Genomic DNA, 6,000 nt, shown 5'->3' on the forward strand with positions numbered 1-6,000 from the left:
CAAAATTTGCATGTGTGTTAACACATACGTATGTACAGATATGTGGACATGTTTGGAACTTGTACCTTTATCAATATGTGCATCTGTGCCAAAATATAACTCTTAGAATTTCCACATGTGTCTGTCTACAAATGACCATGTTCAGAACTTGCACATGTATCAAAACATACATATACACCAACATATGACATACTTGGCACTTGCATATGTATGAACAAGAGCATATGTGCCAACATGTTGTAAAGCTCAATACTTGCCAGTGTGTGAACATACAAATATATGCCAACATGGGAACACTCTCAGAACTGTAGTAGTGTGAATGCACACATACACCAACATGTGACCTTACTCAGAACTTGTGTTCATGTCAACATTTGCATATGTGACCAGAGTTGCATACACAATGACATATGGGGGTGCTAGGAATTTGCATGTGTGTGACCATGTGTAGACACACCTATGTACTGAGTAGCACTCAGAAACTGCATGTGTGTGAACATGTGTATGCATGCCTACATGTGACAGTACTTGGAAATTGCATTCACATAAACTTGTATGTGAATACTGATGTGAAAGCATGGGAAAGATTTGAAAATTGCATGTGTGAACATATACCTGAACTCCTACAACTGTCACTGGTGGAAATGGCATGGATATGAACAAGTGTATACACACCTACACATGACGGTGCTCAGAAGTTGTATGCCTGTGAACATGCATGTAGATTGCATGGGATTCAGTCTGTGCATCTGTGCCTATTTGTTATAGTGCTCAGTAACTGACATTCTATAAGGATGGAAATTAAATTTGTGTTGTAATTCAGTTAACCACACCAGAGCTTGGGCTTGTTTTTCTACAACTTCAACTGTATAGCTGCAGGAGAGAAGATTCTCTTCCAGTGCACACTCAGAAACCTTTAGACTGTTTATATGCATCTGGAACCAGTCAATTTTATTACTCTGCTCATTTTTTTCCCTGTGAGTTTGTTCAAAGACCCTAAAGGAAACCAACTATCATGGTTATTTTTCTACAAATGTTCAAAGATTTCATATAGAATCACAGAATTCCTGATACAAAAGCTGAAGCTGAGTCATCAAATTTATTGAGATAAATAGCAAAAACCAACTCTTTAAATAGTGCATACCCTTGGTTTTCAGTGCTCTGTGGGCTATCTAAAAGTCTTCAGTGACTCTAGGTTTCATGCAACTGAAGAACCAGTTCCAGATTCCACTCAGCTCACTAGAGAAAACAGTCCTTACAACTCTGTCTCTCCAGAGCCACTCCTGGTACCATAACTTGATTTAGTCAGGTTCTATAGAGGAACAGAATCAAAAGAAAGAGCATTTATTATGTGAACTTTAAAATATGTTAGCCCAAAGCAATCCAAGACCTGAGAACCTGGTAGTCTGTTCTGACTTTGAGGCTTGGTAGCTCTCTCTGGAGTTGGAGTGGTCCGGGAATAGCTGTGCCTCACTGAAGATGTGGCCCATAATCAGGGTGGGCCTTCCCACATCTGTAAAGACAATTGAGACAATTCTTTAAGTGAGACTCTCTACTCAGGCAATTATAGTTTGTAGCAAGTTAACATTAAAACTAACCATGGTAGTTAACTTCAGCTACATAACTCAGAGGCTAGATTAAGCTACATGATACATATAAAAACAGAGAGAGAGAGAGAGAGAGAGAGAGAGAGAGAGAGAGAGAGAGAGAAACAGAGAGAGAGACAGAGAGAGAGACAGAGAGACAGAGAAATAGAGCGACACAGACAGAGAGAGAGATTTGTATTCTGAACTTATCTGCATTAAGGGAAGAAGTTACTCAGTGCACTTTAACCTTCAAAGAACACAGACAAACATAGAGTGCTCAGGATGGGTTGCTTACTGCACTTCTCCACGTCTTGCAGAGGGACATAGATGCCTCAAAAAAGAGAAATGACTGTAGAAAGAGAAATCAGGATATCCTGAAATCACCAATTCAAGGGACTAAATGCTGGGAACAAATCCCAATCCATCTGAATCTAACACAAATCAGCCATCCTTTCTTGGCTTTCAACCTTGCTGGTATAGAGCAATGATTCTCAACCTGTAGGCCACGACCTCTTTGGGGAGGTCATATATGTGATATCCTGGATATCAGATATTTACATTATGATTCACAACAGTAGCAAAATTACAGTAATAAAGTAGCAATGAACCAATTTTGAGGTAGAACATCATCATAACATGAGGAACCATATTAAAGGACCGGGAAGATTGAGAGCCATTTAGTATAGAGCAAAACAGAAAAGCGGTACGTTCTGGAGCCCAAAGCATCATACAGTGTCTGAGTGTACTTAGGATATCAGGTAACTCAGCCACTTTCCCAACTGTGAAATGGGGGTTGAGACTTATGACCTCCAATATATTATAAACTCACAAAGTATGCTTGTCCATAAGGTTCACATTTGGGTCATGTTTCCCAGATCTTTCGAATTAAAGTCCGACATGTATATCCCTTCGTGGAGGAATAAAATTTCTCATTATCTTGTATACTGTGTTGTATTTACTATCTGTTTTCTTATTTTTGTTTTATCAGACAACATCTTGGTATGTGGCTCAGACTGTCTTTCAACTTATATTGTTAACCAGGCTGTCCTCAAACGCCGAAGGATTCTCCATCCTCAGCCTCCTTACTGGTGGTATTAGAGACATTCAACGCCATGCCCAGGTCCTGTTCATTGTTTATTAACGTAGTGGAGGAGGCTTCAGTCTTCCAGGCCCTTGTAACCAATATTTTGATATTTCTAATTTTCTTTCTTCAATTATTTTTTAAATGCATAGGTTGCACTATGGCATCTTTTTTAAACAGAATTTATTTATTGTTCTGCTCTGTTTCTCACCATCTTGTAGATTTCTTGACAGTTTCATGTCACACGTGAGCACTCCATCAGCCAGTAACTCTTCTTCCATCATAGCCTCCTGTCCAGTTTCATAGTCTATGCTCACTCCCATATATATGTGTACATACATGTATACATTATACATTAAATGTAGAATTTACATAGAAGAAAGAACACACAATATTTGTCTCCTTGAGACTAAGTCATTCACTTAATATAGTACATTCTAGATTCACTCAATTTTCTATTAATTCCATTTTCTTATGAAAGAAAGCTGAGAAAAACTCCATTGTTTATAGTTTAATTTCTAAATAAGATCACTTTCAGACTGTGTCCTTGATAGTTCTCAGATGTAGGAGTCAAGAGGAAAGCTGAAATGGGTTGTTGTGGGTATTAGTTTATTGGAAAGGTTACTAACACCTTGGACAGACAGACAGACCACAGCATGGTAAGGACCTGCGGAGAGGTCAGGCTTAGCATCACTGGAGATTGGAGCTCTGAAGAATTCATTCTTATAGATCTCTAAGGAAGCAAGGATTCCCAGCAAGAGCCGGTAGCTAGGGAGGCTGACTCTTCAACAGACAAGAGGGAAGGAGGGTTGGGGAGGATGTGTGGCCTTCAGTACCCCTCTGACGTGCCTGACCTTATAAACTCACGTCCCCATGTAAGAAATAGGGCACCAAAAAAATAGGAGCACCTGGAAATCTGTTAGCTGGAGATTCAAAGACACTGCTTTCATTGGAGTGCCTATCAGTATTTGTGAGAGGAAGGGGCTGCTATAGGTGTTATGACCCAATCTGGCTACAATCTGGTTTGGATTATAACAGGCCTCAGAGTCCCTTTTTCTCCATTGAAATCTTGGTAGCACATGGGGATCTACTTTCCTTCCAATCATTCCCTCTCCCCACTCTCATTCTTCCCTCTTTGTTTTTTTTAAGCATCTATTAATATCTTGAGGATCCGATTTTTCACCCTGGCTTTGTGTTTTTGTAATGGAAGGAGTCTTAGTAGCCTGAAAATTTCAGACAGAAGCGGGGAGAACAAACATTGGGAGGCTCCAATGTACCTACTGATCTAGAATCCCCAATAGAAGGTTCCTAGAGTCCAGCTACGAGAGAACTATACCAGAAACAGAGGAGATCAAGCCTGGAAACTCCAACTCCATCATCCAGAGTATCCTTCTGCAGGGATGCTCAGCTCAAGGATGCAGCAACTGGGCATCCAGAGTCTGCATGATCTTGGCTAAAGCAGAAAGGCAGACAGACTTCAGGATTTCTCAGGTGGAACAAGGGTAAATGAAAACAGGTGCCCTGCCTAGGGGAGTTCTTCCTTTCACTAGAGATACAGAAAGAAAGATGAGGAGAGGCACAGAGAAGAAAGGAGGAAGGGAGGAGAGTATGGAAGAGGCCATAGAGAGCCAGGGTGCACCAAGGAGCAAAGAGCCAAGCAAGGTAGAGCCTGAGTCCGCCATAGAGTATTCTTCCTCTCCACAGTCCTTGACACAACATGAGATTCCCAAAGAAATGGCTGATCCACCCACAAAGGATAGCCTGCTTTAGGACAGCTTTAAGATGACATCAGCTGGGGATATGGAGACTGAAGTGACCGTCTCCTATAGCCAGGCAGGACTTTCAGTTGAGGTAGAGGGATACTAAACCAGGCACAAAACCTTCAACTCAAAATTTGTCCTGCCTACAAGATATGCAAAGATAAAGATAGAACAGAGATTGAAGAAATGGCCAACTAGATAGCCAACCCCTGACACTATTAATGATACTCTGCTATACTTGTAGACAGGGGCCTAGCCTAAATGGTCTTCTGAGAGGCTTCCTCCAGCAGCTGACTGAAACAGATGCAGAGGCTGGCAGGCAAACATTAGGTGGCACTCACAGAGACTAATGAACCGGTCAGGGGAAGGATTGATGGAGTCAGAGGGATCAAGGACACCACAAGAAGACCTACAGAATCAACTAACCTGGGCCCATGAGGGCTCACAGAGACTGAACCATTAACCAAAGAGCACACAAGGGCTGGACCTAGCCCTACTATATATTTGTAGCAGATCTGCAGCTTGGTCTTCATATGGCTCCCTTAATAGGAACGGGAGCTGTTTCTGACTCTGTTGCCTGTCTTTGGATACCTGGCTGGGCTGCCTTGTCTGGCCTCTGTGGGATAGGATTCCATTAGTCCCACTGCAACTCGAAGTGCCAGGGCAGCTTGCTGCCCATGGGTGACCTCCCCTTCTTTCAGAAGGGGAGAAGATAATGGGGGTGGGGATATGTGAGGATGTGACTTGGAGGAGAGGAAGAAAAGGAACTGCAACTGGGGCATAAAGTGAATACATAAAAATAAAATGAAAAATGACATCAGCCAACCCGCTAGGGTTCGTTAGAAGCTCTGGCCCTTCCCTACAAGTCTTCACGCTTGCTTTTTGTGTAAAGGGCCATCTAACACCTTTAAATTGGCCACTAGCTAAATTTAAATTTAACACACAGCTGCATGGAGCATCTCTTTCTCCTCCTAGTCATCAAATACTGCCTAACTAAAGCCACGTCATCTGGTAGTGTCAAGCACATGTTCAGAGAGGAAAATGACCCTTTGGACAAGTCAGGAGTGTTTGTTGTTGCCCAGCTATGAGGGACTGAGACATTTTTGAAGCTAAAGTGGCAGAAGTCTGAAGACTACTTGGTGACAGGCTTTGTGCCCCAAGCATAGATAGCAAAATATCTGTACTTCCTTGGACAGCTTTCCAGCCTGCTAGGGCAGCAGACTTTTGGTCAAAACAACTAGTACATAATACCCAAAGAACCCCAGTAAAGATCTAAAATGTAATCCCCGCACTCAGAGAATTCAGTACACAAGCATAATGGAATTTTATTCTTCCAGAAACTGAATTGGAGATATTTGCACAGCAGTAGATGGAACGAGAGAGGATATATGTGAGACGATCCAGGCTCAGAAGGATCAAACACAGCACATTCTCTAATATGCCCAGATGCTGCTTTTTCTGTGTGTATTTACACAGTAGTGAGCATAGTTCTAAGTCATGAAACTGGAAAAGAACAAATGTGTGTGGAGGGAGCTGTTGGGAAGACACATGGAAATCACAGTGGAAAGGGGGA

The sequence above is a fragment of the Grammomys surdaster genome, unplaced genomic scaffold (assembly GCF_004785775.1).
Source record: "Grammomys surdaster isolate TR1022 unplaced genomic scaffold, NIH_TR_1.0 239, whole genome shotgun sequence".
In the NCBI taxonomy this organism is placed as follows: Eukaryota; Metazoa; Chordata; class Mammalia; order Rodentia; family Muridae; genus Grammomys; species Grammomys surdaster.